Raw genomic sequence first — 17,271 nt, forward strand, 5'->3', positions numbered from 1 at the left:
CGCGGCAGACTGGTCTGACCCGCGCTTGCGCGGGTCGGATCAGTCCGACCCGCGCTTGCGCGGGTCGGACCAATCCGACCCGCACTTGCGCGGGTCCCACGCGAGTTGATTAATGTACATTGATTGACGCCATCGTGAACTGATTGACGCGCGCACTGATTGACATGCACGAGCTGAATGATGCGTGCGTGTTAACTGACTGTTGGGTGCATTTGTACGCTTTGAGTTGATTAACGCGTGCGGTCCACTTGGTGTTTTCCATTGTGGTGGTTCGTTGTCGTGTCATCAACAGTTTGCCGATTCGCTTTATGCGCTTGTCGGCGTTGGATAATCCTCTTTGATTCGGATAACGACGTTCATCACCTTCTCTTTGTCTTGAGCTGTGTGCGGGCACCCATAGGCATTTTTAGATGCCTACAGATACCCCCTCCAAAGTATTTCAGACTCTTTCTTTTATAGAGGAGTCTGGAATGCTTTGGATAAGATAGGCCATCTCCTCAATTTCAGAAGGCGTACAAATGCTGATTTATTTAGAAAGAGAAGTCTGTCGTCGGACTCATGTCTAATTAATGCATGGGTGAATAAATCTCTTATGAACTTATGAATACATTGTCTTGTTGAGTTTGTTTTAATAGTGTTAGTTTAACTTTTAAGGGTTGTTTACATATCGAGTTAGCAGCTGGTTGAGTGAATTCTCAAGTTTATTAGCACTCAGCCCTCCTCAATTCATGAGGGTGGGTGTTACCTCCAATTTATCTTTATAAACATGTTGATTTATCTTTATAAAAACATGTGGCAGTAGGTATTTCGAATTGGTCTTTGGAAATGCTAGGATTTGAGCTGTGCCAGTTATTTTACACATAAGCCCTGTTATAAGTAATATATGGAGTAGTAAAAGACCATTACGGGAACTAGGTCGCGTTAAATGTAGAATTGGTTTTATTTATTTAGTCCTCTTCAATTTGGACTATAAATTTTATAGCTTTCATAAATAAATGTTAAATTACTTATCAGCTTATATGCCTTGCATATTGTTAACTTGGCAGGATAAATACTAGAGACGTAGTACGTCTCTAGTATAATAACGATAGAGGCATACAACTGGAATACTAATAATCAGAAGAATCCAAAAATCAACCAAGTAAGAAGATCATGCAGGTAGCGATCAGAAACCATCCAAGCAACAAGGTTATACAATAGATGGAATTAATACTTAAAAATCTACAACTCGAGACGTAGTACGTCGAGCGAAATAATCCAAACAAGGAAACCCTCATGTATATACCATATGTCTCTAATTGTAAATAATTAAATATTAACCCCGATCTATGTATGGAAAGAAATACAACTGATCTACGTCTCACAAGAATCATACTTAGCCAAGATTCTAGGTCACTAGCTCATATTATCGGATAACTGATAGATCACAATCACAAATAGCTCAACTCCACAGACCCACCCCGGTGACTACACAAACTTCACCGTCACGAGCCTGGAAATAATCAACAATCACATATCACAACTCCTCGGACCCACCCCGGTGACTACACAAACTTCACCAGCGCGAGCCCGGAATACACAAACATCTCAACTAATCAGACCCACCCCGGTGACTACGCAAACTTCATCGGCGCGAGCCCGGAATACACAAACATCTCAACTAATCAGACCCACCCCGGTGACTACGCAAACTTCATCGGCGCGAGCCCGGAATACAACCACAATCACAAATATCTAAACACCTCAGACCCACCCTGGTGACTACACAAACTTCACCGGCGCGAGCCTAGAAATACATCAGCAATCCCAACCGCTCACATGGACCAAGACTTCTCACCCTAATTCTCGTAATTTCAGGTCAACTACACACGAGATTCTAGATCCTAACTGTGTCATACAGGTCACTATAGTCATGTATTTCTCATGATTCTTAACATGGAATAATAAATGTAATTATGCTAAGTGTCAAAGTCATAAAGTGTGAATAGGGGTCGTGATCACATGCAAAAAACATACGAGAGTAAAGCTACTATTAACAATGCAAGATGGAACTACCATTAACAGATGTTTTGTACACGAAAATCGAAATCTCAGTTATTAATTCCAAGAATAATTTCCTTTAAAATTATCTCTCATTATAAAAATTCTAAAATAATCTTTTTAAAATATATTTTATTATTATTTATGAACAGTAATACATTTAATTTTATAAATAATTTCTATGATATTTTATCAAATAAACTAAAATACTCTTTTTCTCAAAATAAAATTCCTTTAATCATAACAATTATTCAAAATACTTTTTACTCAAAATAACTTATTTTCACTAAATATGCTCCTTTAAAAAATTATTTTCAACATTATAATAAATACTAAAAAATACATTCTTGCTTCCAAACAGCCCGACATTAATCATAAATCAATTCTGACCTATCCAATCATCACGAATAATTTTGTACTATAGAATATTCACTGAAAACGTAACCGTTAACTGTACATATGATATTAAATTAGCACGGACTAAACTATACATATACAAAATAATTCATACGGTAAAAATAAATTAAAACAAGATAATGGCAAGAGGGATCTTGCCTACGACGAGAATCTGAACAGCGGCAAGGAGTAGCGGGTTGTTGGGGTGGTCGACGGGAAAGAGAGGTCAAGGCGGGGAGATCTGGCTGCGAGGGGTCGCCGGCATGCTACTGTGGTCGGAGGCGGAGGACGGCGAGCGGTGCGAATCTGGGTGAGGAGGCAATGGTCGCGAGCTTGGACAGGAACTGAGGCGGCGCGCTTGGCTAGGGAGGCTGAGAGCGTTGGTGCAGGCGGAGCGGCGTCGTCGGCGGTCACGGGCGTCGGATGAAGGCGGGTACTGGCGGGGTTCGGGCTCGGGTGCGGAGGTCGGCGATGGCGCTACGGGTCAAGGGCGAAGGCGAAGTGGGCGGCGGTTCTCGGCTTGGCAGCGGCGCGGTAGGAGGAGCGGGCGGTCGTCGGAGGGCGAACTCCGACGGAGCGGCTCGGGCACCGGCGTTCGTGTTGAGGAAGAAGAAGAAGGAGAGAGAGAGGGTGGGTTTTCTTTGGGGTTGTACTGATGGAGAGAGAGGGGGGGTACAGTGAATTTGAAAGGAAGAGAAAAAATTAAAAAGAAAATGAGCTGAGGTTGAGCTGTCCAATTGTGAGAGGGAGAGAGAAAAAGGAAAGTATGAGAGAGAGAGAAAATTAAGGGAGAAAAAATCAAGTGGGTGTAAAAGGTAGGATTAAACGTGATTAATGATTGAGAAATAAATTAGGGAAAACTGGAAGGAATTGAAATGGGAGGAAATTAAGAGAGGGAAAAATTCAAAATTTTCATATAATATCTGAATTATATTAATAATTAATAATCAACCAAAAAAATCTTTTTATTAATATTTATATACTACTATACTATGCTCAAGCTTACATCAAATATAACAAGGTCATTAATAATAGTAGTCACCAAATGATTATATATATAAAAATCACTAAACCGTAAATCAATATTTAGCAGAATTAAAAATACAAGACTATATATTTTATTATTTATTTATTTTGAAAACTCAGAGAACTCCAGAAATTAGGAAAAGTATTAATAAAATATAATATAATATTTTAAATACTACAAAAAATTTATTTAAATACATATCAAAATTTACGGTTATTACATCTGATAACTAATTTCCTCTAAATTTTCCCCGTCGATCCTCTCTAATAGGACGATGGGACAAACTCTCACTGTCATGTTAACAGTTACCTCTAACAAATCAACTTGCTAATCCTCTCCAATAGGATGGTAAGTCCACAGAGTTACTCAAATCGCAACAAACAGTCCTGTCATGTTAACATCACACCTCTGACTAAAATCTACTTACCGACTCTCTTCAATGGAGCGGTAGGTCCATAAAGTCACTCCAATCATGGCAATTCCTATCAGGTTAACGATTACCTTTGATAGCCGACATCGTCATTCCTGCAAATAATGTTGTCCGATCAGTTATCATACTCATACGTCCCTGAACGACCTGATCCTTTCTGAGTGTTCTAATATCTTTAGAACAATCGATGGGTAGTAGTCTACCATGTGATGACTCCTATAACAATCAATCATCACACTCTTATGTCCCTGAACGATTTGATTCCCCCAGCATCATCTTTCCCGCAAAAGACGTTGTTGTTTGATAATGGCCTACCAAGCGATGTGCCTTTATCCAAATAGTAGCGTACCATGCGATGTGCCGCTATTTTGGGTTCATCTTTGCCCCAAGAGAGGATAAATCGGGGTTCGTCTTTGCCCTGAGAGAAGACGAATCGGGGTTCGTCTTTTCCCTAAGAGAAGACAAATCAGGGTTTATCTTTGCCCCAAAAGAAGACAAGCTTCTCCTTGACTCCAATGGGTATACGAGTATAAACTGTTTCCTACCTTTGATGGGAAGTTCCTGGAGAATATTCTTAAGGATAACCCATCAACCTCCAACTGGTGTATGAGGCTAAACTATTCCTTAATTTTGAAGGAAAGTTCTTATAGAATATTCTTAAGGATAACCCAACAACCTCCAATCGGTGCATGAGGTGAAACTGCTCCTTTCCTCTAACCGGTGCACGAGGCTAAACTGCTCCATTTCATCCAACTGGTGCACAAGGTGAAACTACCTCTTTATTCCAACAAGTAAACGAGTATAAACTGCTGCTCCTTTACTCCAACCGGTGCACGAGGCTAAACTGCTCCATTTCCTCCAACTGATGCACGAGGTAAAACTACCCCTTTACTCCAATAAGTATACGAGTATAAACTGTTGCTCTTTTCCTCCAACCGATGCATGAGGTGAAACTGTTTCCTATCCTCCAACTGGTGCACAAGGCTAAACTTCTCCTACCCTCTGACTGGTATGCGAGGATAAACTGCTCCCTACGCTCTTAATCCAAATGCCTCAAAAGACTAAGGATAGAGGAGAAATTTTAGCATTGAGCCTAAGAGTAACTCATCGACAACTTACCATGCTAAGGGCAAGAGCATGGCTAGTCCAACTCAAACGGCAGTTGGTAAAGACAAATCAAGTCCGTTGATAGGTAAGCATTTGCTCAAAATCCTAGATGGTGATCATCAGCTGCGAGTGAAGAGGTCAACTTCACCGAGCTCGTTGGAAGGCTCCTCACTCCATCTAAGCAGGGATCACTTTACAGGTCTTCATATCCAAAGTATTCCAGACCCCATGCAGCTGATTCAGGTCTAAAAACTTTGGAGGGGGTTTTGTAGGCAATACAAATTATCTTTAATCCCTATCAGAGAAGTTTAGAATAAGACTGCTAAAACCTCACCCGAAATAGCTGAAAAAGAAAAAACGCTGATATCTCTCAAACCGGAAGGAATTTGGTGAAACGGACATGAAAAAACTGAACCCTGTGGGGTTAGTTTGGTTGGCTTCATCTCGTCAAGATATTCGATTTTCATACATAATTCATCAAATTCCGACTTACTATTTGAAAGTTATGACCTGTTCTTCGTGGCATGTTCTGGAGCTCGCCTACATAAGTCGAGCTCGTCTGCATAATCTAGGCTCACCTGAAAAGGGTGAAGTTCACCTGTAAGGAAGTCCATCTACAAGGCTAAAGCTCGCCTAAATATTAGAGCTCGCCTGAACTAAGCTAAGCTCGCCAGCACAGCTTCGCCTACGAGGCTCGCCTGCACAGCTTCGCCTATGAGGCTCGCCTGCACAGATCGCCTGCACAGCTTCGCCTATGAGGCTTTCCTACACAGCTCGCCTGCACAGCTTCACCTACGAGGCTCGCCTGCACAGCTCGCCTGCATAGCCTCGCCTGAAGACCTAGCTCGCTTGTATGATCTAGCCTCGCCTAAAGGCCGAGCTCACCTATAGCACCTAGGCTCACCTGAACACCAAAGCCCGCTAAGATCACCTCCAGACCCAAGCTCGCCAGCTCGCCTAAAAGCTCGCCAGCTCGCCTGACACCCAAGCTCACTTGTAATATCAAGCTCACCTACACGGCTGTACTAAGTCAGACACTTGAGCTTAAAACGTGGGAGTGGGTACACCCACTCCCCATAATCTAAGGGATGAAGTATGGGTCCCTCACCTCTAATGGTAATATCCCAAGATCTAAGGGATGGAGTATGATTCTCCTCACCTCTAATGGTCACATCCCAAGATTTAAGGGATGGAGTTATAGTCCCCCTCAACCATAATCCCATAATTTGAGGGAGTGGTCATGCTTCTCTTCCACTATAAATAGCTAATGATGGATATCAAAAGAAGGGTCCTAAACTCTTGATCAAGACCGAACCTATTGGGCTGCTCATTGGCAATCAGTTCTCTTAAGCTCTAAGAGAATCGAGCCTGACTCTTTGCATTGTTCTTGCACTGCAGCATCTTCTTTCAGCTTTTAGTCTTGATAGCCATTAAACTCGGGAACTCAAACTCGATTAATACGAGCTTCTACTGTGTACTGAAGCTCACCCGCAACTTTGCTTGGATCGTCCAAGGAAAGGGAACTCGGTGCAAGAACCTAGGGAGGCATCCTATCACTACCAAAGTCCCCAAGTTAAATAAGGAAGGCTTTCCTTCTGCTTCTATTGCAATTTTGATTCATTAGTTTATAATAAGATATTCTTATCAATACAAATGAAGTCCCCTGTTTTGGGAAATCAATTTTTACACCTACAAGCCCCTTACACATGCGCGTACGAAAAGGTTATTGGACCGAACACGATAGTTTCATATCCGCCAACTATCCCGTACACGTATGTGACAAGTAAATAAAGAGATTATATATAGTATTTATTGGACAGGGAATTCTATGGCTCGAAAATATGTGTGTGTGTGTATAGTTTCTATGTAATTAGCGCTATAATAGTTATGCTAACCTTCACCCTAACCCTCATCCTCACCCTCACCATAACCTTCACTGTAACCCTCAATGTAACCTAACCCTCACCTAACCCTAACCCTCACCCTCGCCATAACCTAACCCTCACCTCACTAACCCCTAACCCTCACCAAACCCTAACCCTCACCCTCGCCATAACCCCCGTCCTCACCCTCTCCTTCTCCCTAACCCTAACCCCTAACCCCTAACCCTCACCCTAACCCTCACCTACCCCTAACCCTCACCAAACACTAACCCTCTCCCTCACCCTAACCCTAACCCTCACCCTAACCCTCGCCTAACCATAACTCGTACTAAATTTTATTTTTTTATATTATAATTTTATCAAGATGAAATTTTTTATTAGGGTTTTTTTCACAATTTTTTATTTTATAAAAATTAAACTCTAATTATAATTAAAAAATATAATTAAAATTTCAAAAAATAAGAAATCTCTCTTTCTCTCTCCCCCTACATCTCTCCTTCTCTCTGCCTCTCTCTCGGTCAGCGATTCGGGCGACCGTTGCTCGGTAGCTGTCGGTGTTTGCTGACGACCCGACGAGAGTCATAGAATGGAGAGACTGTAGGGAGAGAGAGAAAAAGAGATTTGCCGCGGGCGTCAGAAGGGCGCCGGTACCAGTTGACGAGAGAAGAGCAGACGACGATCCGACGAAGAGAAGAACAGCCCCGACTGAGACGAGGACGACGATGACGGCGATAGAGGGCAGAGGAGAGGAGGGAGAGTGGCGTAGTGTGGCGGGTTGGCGACGGCGGTCGGCGTGCTATAACGGCGCGCCTGGGCGGCGGTGCGGGTCTGGTGCGAGGGGCGGATGACGTAAGAGACACAGGGATGGGGGAGAGTCACGACGAGAAATGTGAGGAGGGAGATGGGGGAGGGAGAGAGGAGCAAGCGGCACTTTGGGGCGGGATTCAGACTTCAGGGCGCGGGCTTGCCCAAATTTTTTGGGCAAGATTGCGCCCAAAATTTTTTCTTTTTTTAACTTTTAGCGACGGAATTTCTATCACCATAACGTGAAAGTTCCGTTGCTAAAATATATTCTAATGTTGGATTTTTACTGACGAATATTTTCTATAATGAAATTAACGCCGACAGGAATAGTCCGTCGTCATTAATAACTTTTCCGTCAGTATAGAGACTTTTGCCAATGAAATTATAGCGACGGAAAGTTTTGTCGCTATAAGTCAAAGTATAGAGACGGAAATTTTCGTCACTATACGTCCGTGGTTAATACCCATATTTTTAGTAGCGTGTGCAGCCTATTAATAAAAGAAATATGTAAAAATTTCTTAACGTCGACTCAGTACTAAAGCACAGTTAGGTATATGTAGCGTAGAGGATATCACCGGAGGATAGCACCAAAGGATGGCATCGACTTTAGATTTTCGTCGAAGCAGTGAATACCACTTATTTGGGAAATTTTGTTTGCTTCTTTGACAAGCAGTAGAGCTAGTCCGATAAAGCAGGGAGATATGCCTGTAGTTAATTATGGAATCATGACCAGCATAGTGACAATGGCATGTAGCACTCAGGAGAGCGCCAGGCTCAGATGTTTCTTATGGGGCTTCGTCTAAGCCTACGACATTACCTTATGTCTAGGAGATTCCGCTCAGTTAGAGAGGTAGCAGATGCAACCATTGTGCAGGAGATAGAGACTATGATGTTCCAGAAAAATAAGGAGGGTAACACTAACTCAGGGCAGCAGAGCAACAAGGGCAAGGGTAAGAGACCTTTCGCCCGACCTGGAGGACCCTAGAAGCTGGGTAAGGATTTTCAGCATCAGCAGCAGGGTCTGTCCAAAAGAGGACCACAGCATGATCAAAGAGCGCCGCAGCAGAGCAAGATTCAGGGTGTATGTTACAATTGTAACTAGATTGGGCATAAGGTCAGGGATTGTCGAAGTGCACGAGCAGGAGGTTAGCAGGGCAGAGGCCAGGGCCAGTAGTAAGGAAGAGGGCACAAGCAGCAGCATAACCGTGGTCAGGGTCAGCAACAGTAGGGCCGCGGTTATGGCCAACACTAGAGGATAGAGGCGCCACTTGCCATTCCAAGGATTAAGGGGCCAGTAAGCCAGATTCACGCCATTTAGGAGATTCCTAAGGGATATATAGCCTCATATGTTCCCCAGCTAGCAGTTCAACAGTAGGCAGCCACCGACAGAGTTTATGCAGTCGTACCACGCAACCATAGCGCAAGTGGAGCCATAGTGGAAGGTACTTTCTTAGTTATTCATTTCCAGCTGTACCACGCAACCATAGCGCAAGTGGAGCCATAGTGGAAGGTACTTTCTTAGTTATTCATTTCCAGCTCGGATCATATTCAATTCAGGAGCTTTACATTCCTTTATCTCTCATACCTTCATGGATAGGCTTCAGCTAGTTGCACATCCCATAAATGTTCCATTATCTGTCTCTAATCCTTTAGGGAAGGTATCCCTATTGGAGAGTATATATAGGAGATATATCATCAGTCTAGATGAGTCTGAGTTCATCATCAATTTGATTTTTTTGTGGATGTCGAAGTTTGATGTCATTCTCAGTATTGATTTGCTATCATCGTACCGTGTCAGTATCGACTGTTTTGCTAAAACAGTCAGCTTGTGGGCGTCCGATGGGTCTGAGTTGATCGTAGTGACCTCATAGGGAAACTAGATTGTGGAGTTATTTATAATGTACATCGAGGAGGTGATGCCGAGGGACCGGAGTGCTGATGTTTGCAAGACTAGAGTTATCTCATATTATCAGGATATCTTTTAGGACATACCTAGGTTACCTTCTGTGAGAGAGGTTGACTTCTGCATCGAGTTGTAGCCGGGCACAGCATCGATATCCCGAGCACCCTATCGTATGTCACCTGCTAAGATGAGCGAGCTACAGACTCAGCTGCATGAGTTATTATCTCTGGATTTTATTCTCCGAAGTTAATCTTTGTAGGGAGCGCCAGTCCTTTTCGTGAAGAAGAAGGACGGTAGTATGCGCCTTTGTATAGATTATCATGAGTTGAACAAGGTCACTATCCGAAATAAGTATCCACTACCAGGAATTGATTACTTGTTCGACCAGCTGCAGGGAGCGTAACATTTCTTAAAGATTGATCTTCGTTCTGGTTATCATCAATTGCGTGTTCGGGAGATGGATATTTCCAAGACCGCTTTTTTCACTAAATATGGGTCCTTTGAGTTTCTTATCATGTCATTTGGGTTGACCAATACACCTGCGGTATTCATGGATTTGATAAACTAGGTTTTCTGTCCATACTTGGACCAGTTCGTGATCGTTTTTATCGACGACATCTATATATATTTGAGATTGGAGGCAGAGCACGAGCATCATCTTCGATTGGCATTACAGACATTGTAGGAGCATTAGTTATACACCAAGTTCAGCAAGTGTAGTTTAGGCTTTCTGAAGTCAGATTTTTGGGTCACGTCATCAGCAAGGAGGGTATTACAGTAGACTCAGCAAAAGTGGAGCCAGTACTAGATTAGGAGCTGCCAATGACCGTTTCATAGATTTGTAGTTTCTTAGGTTTGGACGGCCATTACAGGAAGTTTATTCAGGACTTCTTGAAGATTGTGATGCCACTTACACACCTTACGAAGAAGGGTGTACAGTTTGTTTGGGGCACGGAGTGCCAGGAGGCCATTGAGATTTTAAAGGCTAAGTTGACTATAACACTGGTATTAATTATTCCGAGCAGTGATAGGACCATTTTCCTTTATACAGATGTGTCATTATTGGATCTAGGAGGTATTAATTATTCCGAGCAGTGATAGGACCATTGTCCTTTATACAGCAGTTGAGGACACATGAGCAGAATTATCCCACGCATGATTTAGAGTTAGTAGCAGTGAATTTTACAATGAAGACTTGGAGACACTATCCGTATGGAGTACAGTTTGAGCTATTCACGGATCATTAGAGTTTAAAGTCCCTATTCTCTCAGAAAGAATTAAATCGAAGACAATGACAATAGGTTGAGTTTATTAAGGACTACAAGTTCACGATTCAGTATCGTCCGGGGAAGGCTAATGTAGTAGCGGACACATTGAGCAGGAAGTGTTGGCATTGAATTATGGCTTTGAGGTGCTCATTGTATCAAGATCTTCACACTCTTAGCCAGTTTGACTTTAGGCCGGAGATTGGTTGGAGCAGCGCATTTTTGGGAGCTGTGGTTGTACAACCATCTTAGAGTGATAGAGTGGTCAAAGCTCGGCTAGAAGACTCTTGGATTCAAACCCGAAAGGGGGAGATTTTTATAGAGTCAAAGGCCGATTGGACTGTTAGAGTAGATGGAGGACTTTGAATGAAGGGCCGATTGGTGATGCCGAATAATCCACAGTTGAAGAAAGACTTATTTGTTAAGGCGCATCATACCAGATACACAGTGCATCTAGGCACAACAAAAATGTACTAGGATCTGAAGAGACAATTTTGGTGGAGCGGCATGTGTAGGGAGATTGCCAAGTATGTGCCTAAGTGCTTTACTTGCTAACAAGTGAAGGCAGAATACCAGAGACCAGTAGGAACCCTACAGCCTTTTTCCATTCCGGAGTGGAAATAGCTAGATATTTCCATGAACTTCATTGTAGGATTTCCGAGATCGAATAAGGGGAACGATTTAGTTTGGGTGATAGTTGATCGGTTTTTGAAGTCAACACATTTTATACTAGTAAAGACAACCTATACAGCGGAGACTTATGTGAGGATATTTATCCAGGAGATCGTGAGATTGCATGGAGTTTCAGAGATGGTTATATCAGACCGAGGTTCAGTTTTTACTTCGCACTTCTGGAGGATCTTCCAGAATTCTTTCGCTAGTCAGTAGTTGTATTTTAGTGTCTTCCACACGCAGACAGATGGACAAACAGAAAGTGTCAACCAAGTGGAAGACATGTTGCGGGCTTGTGTTATAGATTTCCAAGATAGCTGGGAGGACCATATTCCACTGATTGAGTTCGCTTATAACAACAGTTATCAAGTGATTATTGGCATGGCATCGTATGAGGCATTGTACGGAGGCCTTGTAGATCGCCTATTTGCTTGGTAGAGCCAGAGGACAGCCTATTGCTTGGACCAGAGCTTATGAGACAGACCATAAAGAAGGTAGCAAAAATTCAGGAGCGCATTCTTTCAGCGCAGAGTTGTCAGAAGAGTTATGCAGATTAGAGACGATGACCGCTAGAGTTCCAGGTTAGGGACTATATTTATTGAAAGTGGCACCGATAAAGGAAGTTCAACGATTTGGTAGATGAGGAAAGCTTGCCTCGAGGTATATTGGTCTATTCAGGATAGTGGAGCGCATTGGAGCCGTTTCATATCGGCTAGATCTTCCAGTATTGATTTTGAGTATACACGATGTCTTTTATATTTCGATACTTAAGAAGCATCTATGTGACGAGGAGAAACATCGAGTGTAAGACGCGCCAGATATTGAAATTTATGATGATTTGACTACTATTGAAATTCCTGTGTGTATTATTGCCAAGGAGGACATAAGACTTAGAAACAAAGTAATTCCTCTAGTCAAAGTTTAATAGAACCAGAAAGGAGCTGAGGAGGCTTCTTGGGAGTGCGAAAAGGATATGCGTCGCGACTACCTGCACCTGCTTGAGCAGGTAAATTGATTAATTGATTATGATTTACTTTTGTTTACGATTTGGTTATATGGTCATATTTATATTTAGGGTTTTTATTATAGCCCAATTTGTTTATTCATATTTACCTATAAACCTAACTATTATTATTTGTATTCTTAAACCCAATTGTCTTTTTATTTTTGCCTTTAAACCCAATTTCTAAAATACAGTAGATACATCACTTGTATTTATACACAAACATGATAAAAACTCCAAAATATCCCTTTCAATACCCCCACTTAAATCAGTCCCTCTCTCTCCCCTATTCTTCCCCCTTTTCAACTCTACGCCCTAACTGAAATCAAATTTTCGTCAATGCCTCCTTTCCCTTGTGGTCTGGTGTCCGTCGCGTCCGTCCTTTCCGTTGCCATCGCCGTCGACACTTATCAGCTCTCGTCGATGCCTCCTTCTCCCCCTCCCTTTCTTCCCATCGCCGTCTGGTGTCCGTCGCGTCCGTCCTTGCATTCGCTGTCGCCGTCTCCGTCAACACTAATCACCTCTCGTCGACGCCTTCTTTCTGCACCGTCAGTAGGTAAAACTTAGAACATTTGAACCCCAAACATTCATGTTAATATTGAGTATTTACTTAATGTGGATAGATGCAGTTAACTAGCTCTTCATTATATCTTCAGTTAATATTGAGTATTTTCTTAATAGATTTAATTTACAGTTTCAGAGACTTAACAACTTTAAATTTTAGATCGAGTTCAATTATTTAATAATTAGAATTGTGATTGTTGTGTTTAATTAAGACACAACACAATTCCCTTGCTCGACACTGGCGGTTTGTTATCTGAAGGTTTGTTATCTTGCAACATTGTCAACAATTAGGAGATTGTACTTAGGAATAGTTTAGCTGAAACTAGCTTGCTTAGTCCCCTTATTGCTTTCACTGCACAAAAATGCTCAGGGAGAATTAATGTTAAACAATCTAAGTTCAAGCTACAATTATGTGGATTATTGACTTCTAAAGACCACTAGATTATTCGTAAACAATGAACAAATATTCAATAAAGGAATTAGAAGATTAGCCTGTGCAAGAGGTTATGAATGAAATTAGATTGAAGCTGTTTGTTTAACCAAACATAGCAATAGGTTGTTTAATCTCTCTTTTTATTTTGCAGAACAAACATGCTCCTTGCTTATGGAGCATTAATGTAAAATAACCAATCTCAACCTACAAACTGTTTTGATTCATAACTTTATAAGATTATGCAAAACAGACGAACACTCTATTTGTGTACATGTTAGTTCTACTTCCGTGTTTGGTATATATCTGAATCTGAGATATAGACGACAACATATTTGATTAGACTAAGTAGCACTAATCTTGATCAGAAAAGAGTTATACCTGCAAATGTTGAATTTTCTTTTCAAATGATAATCTCTTCCAGTTTTACATCTGAGTATTGAACTTTTGATCAATATACTATTCGAGGGGAAAAAATGAACATGGTATTTGGTATTTCAATTGTCACAAACATATATATAATTCATCTTAAGTGCCTATATGATTAAAATAAACCTAAGGGTTGGTTTTTGAAAGATTATGATCAATCGAGTACCATTCATGAGCCATGACACTTGTGCTGACTACAATCTCCTAGTACTTTGTTTTCCTTGCTTTCATAAGTTCTTGATATGCCTCTATTAACGGGATCAAAATGTAATAGAATGTTGCATTTCAGTATCCATAATTTATGTAACTAGTTCCAAGTAATTGTTAAAATAGATATCAACACTCATGTATTTCTATCTTATTTTAGTACAACATCAACTACGTGTAGTCTTAGCCTATGTGTATTTCTATCTTATTTCTATCTTATTTTAGTACAAGATAATTATTGCTTTCATAAGTTTTTTACTGAAAGTCTTCGCCTGATTATATATATACATGTGTGCAGAATAAGAACACTGTGAAGGATAGCTTTGATTTGTATCAAAGGCTATTTGTACACAATGATTTGTAAAACAAGAGGTATGAAATCTGGAGAATATGGAATTTTGTGCCTGTAAATTTTGTTTATAAACAGCTGGAGAGTTTGAAGCTTGCCTTGAAGATTGTGAAAGAGAAATTGCTGGGCAGAGCTAATGGAGTCAGTTATGCTATGTATATTTTGAAGATTTGTTCAATTTTGAAGATTTGTATGGGCAGAGCTAATGGAGTCAGTTATGCTATGTATATTTTGAAGATTTGTTCAATTTTGAAGATTTGTAACATTTTGGAAAGTGTGGAGCTTGCCGTGAATATATGATCAGTTATGCTATGTATATTTTGAAGATTTGTAACATTTTAAAAAGTCTGGAGCTTGCCTTGAATATATGATCAGTTATGCTAAGTATATTTTGTAGATTTGTGCAATTTTGGAGTTTGATTTGTAACATATTATATCAGATTGTAAGTCTTTGAAAGTAGATAATGAAAGTATTGTTAGTGCAATTTTGTTATTGTGGAATTTTGTGCAATTTTGAAGTTTTTAAGACTAGAATTTTGTGCAAATTTGTGAGTGCTATTTTGTAGAATTTTTGGATCATTGTAAGACATGCTATACTTACTGTATATCATGCTATACTTACTATATATCATGCTATACTTACAGGATATCATGCTATACTTACTGGATATCATGTTATATTTTACAGTGTATCATGCTATACTTACAAGATATCATGCTATACTTACTGGATATCATGCTACACTTATAGTGTATCATGCTATACTTACTGGATATCATGCTATACTTACTGGATATGCTATACTTACAGTGTATCATGCTATACTTACTGTATATATCATGGTACACTTACATAATATCATGCCATACTTATTGGATATCATGCTATCTTATAGTGTATCATGCTATACTTACTGGATATCATGCTATACTTATAGTGTATCATGCTATACTTATAGAATATCATGCTATACTTACAGAATATCATGCTATATTTATAATGTATCATGCTATAGTTACAGGATATCATGCTATACTTACTGAATATCATACTATACTTACAGTGTATCATGCTATACTTATTGGATATCATACTATACTTACAACGTATCATGCTATACTTACAGTATATCATGTTATACTTACAGAATTTGCATAAGTTAAGCTACGTTCTGCACGCTGCACTTTTCAAATCACTGGCATTGAAATACACGAGCCTTTGAGTTTTCAAACCTTTGAGTTTTCAGCTTACAAGACAAAAACACGAGCCTTGGAATTAAAATATTTCAACCCTCATCAACCAGCGTATAATAGCACCAAGAACATAACACTATTGAGAACATAACTTTCATAATAGCAACACTCATCAACCAGCACATAATAGCACCAAGCACATATCACAAGCACATAACACTATTGAGCACATAATACTATAGAGAATAACTTTCATTATCTACTTTCACTCTAACAAACTGAGAACAATACGTTACAAATCAAACTCCAAACATATATTTATACACACAAAATAACACTCAAAAGACTTTCAGATTATCTACTTCCATAGCACTTACAAGCTCGAAACATATATTTATACACCATAAAAAATTTGCATATCACAGTTGGCATCTAGCATCCGGGGAACTTAGCTTGAGGATCATGTTTATATCCTGAAATCAAAAGATACATTGATCGAAAGAATAGTATGTTATCCCGTTAATGAAACAAGACACTCTGTGGGTGTATTGGCTTCATGATGTGTGCCTAAAAAACCATAATATATGGGAGATTTAGAAGAGGCAAAGACAATCATGGACCTTTAGGAGTGTGAGAGATGAATTTAAGGAGGAGGTTCAGCAAAATGATGATAGTTGCTTGTGGTAAGATGAAATTGGCAACCATTTATTTTTTAAAAGTCAGTTCAGTAGAGATGTGTGGAGTAGAGTTAGAGATTGTTTGCAAGTTTGCACTACTCATCAAAATTAGCCTGAAGTCCCGCACTAGTTTGAGAAAAAATGTTCTAGAAATAGGATAAACAACGGACGTAAAAGCAGGCTTTACAACAACTGTGTATAGTATAAGGAGAACTAGCAACAAACTGATCTTTAAGCAGATACAACCACATACCAAAATGTAAAAGAGTTAGCTTTTCTATAAGTTGAAGATTAGGCTTAATTCTATATAGAGGATGAAAGAATCCATAGAAAATAGAAGGTTGTAATCTCATGTGAGAGTTTTTCACTTATTTGCATAGATTTTATGTATAAGGAGTGAGAGTTTTGAGATTGTACTTCATGATTTGGTAATGAAGTTCCCTGCTTTACTTGACAAAAAACTAAAGGAATATGTGACGAGGTCAACAGCAACGACGAGTGGGACAATAGTGGGTGACGAGCGACAACGATGGAGTCAAAAGAAACAAGGCAAAAATACAACTAAAGTTCCCAACACGAGAGCTGAGATGGGCGACGGGCGATGGTGAGGTCGACGGCAATGAGGACTGTGACGGCGACGGGCGACAACGATGGCGGCGGGTGACAACAACGATGACGGCCACGAGAAGGGTGATTTTTGGTTTTTCAATTAGGGCTGAGAGTTGAAAGGGGGGAAATGAGGAGAGAGAGATACTGGTTTATATGGGGCTAATGAAAGGGGTAGTTTAGGATTTTTACCATGTTTCTGTATAAATACAAGTGATTCAATTATTGTATTTTGAAAATTGGGTTTAAAGACAAATACAAAAAGAGAATTGGGTTTATAGATAC

This window comes from Asparagus officinalis, unplaced genomic scaffold (genome assembly GCF_001876935.1).
Source record: "Asparagus officinalis unplaced genomic scaffold, Aspof.V1 AsparagusV1_Un16, whole genome shotgun sequence".
Classification (NCBI taxonomy): Eukaryota; Viridiplantae; Streptophyta; class Magnoliopsida; order Asparagales; family Asparagaceae; genus Asparagus; species Asparagus officinalis.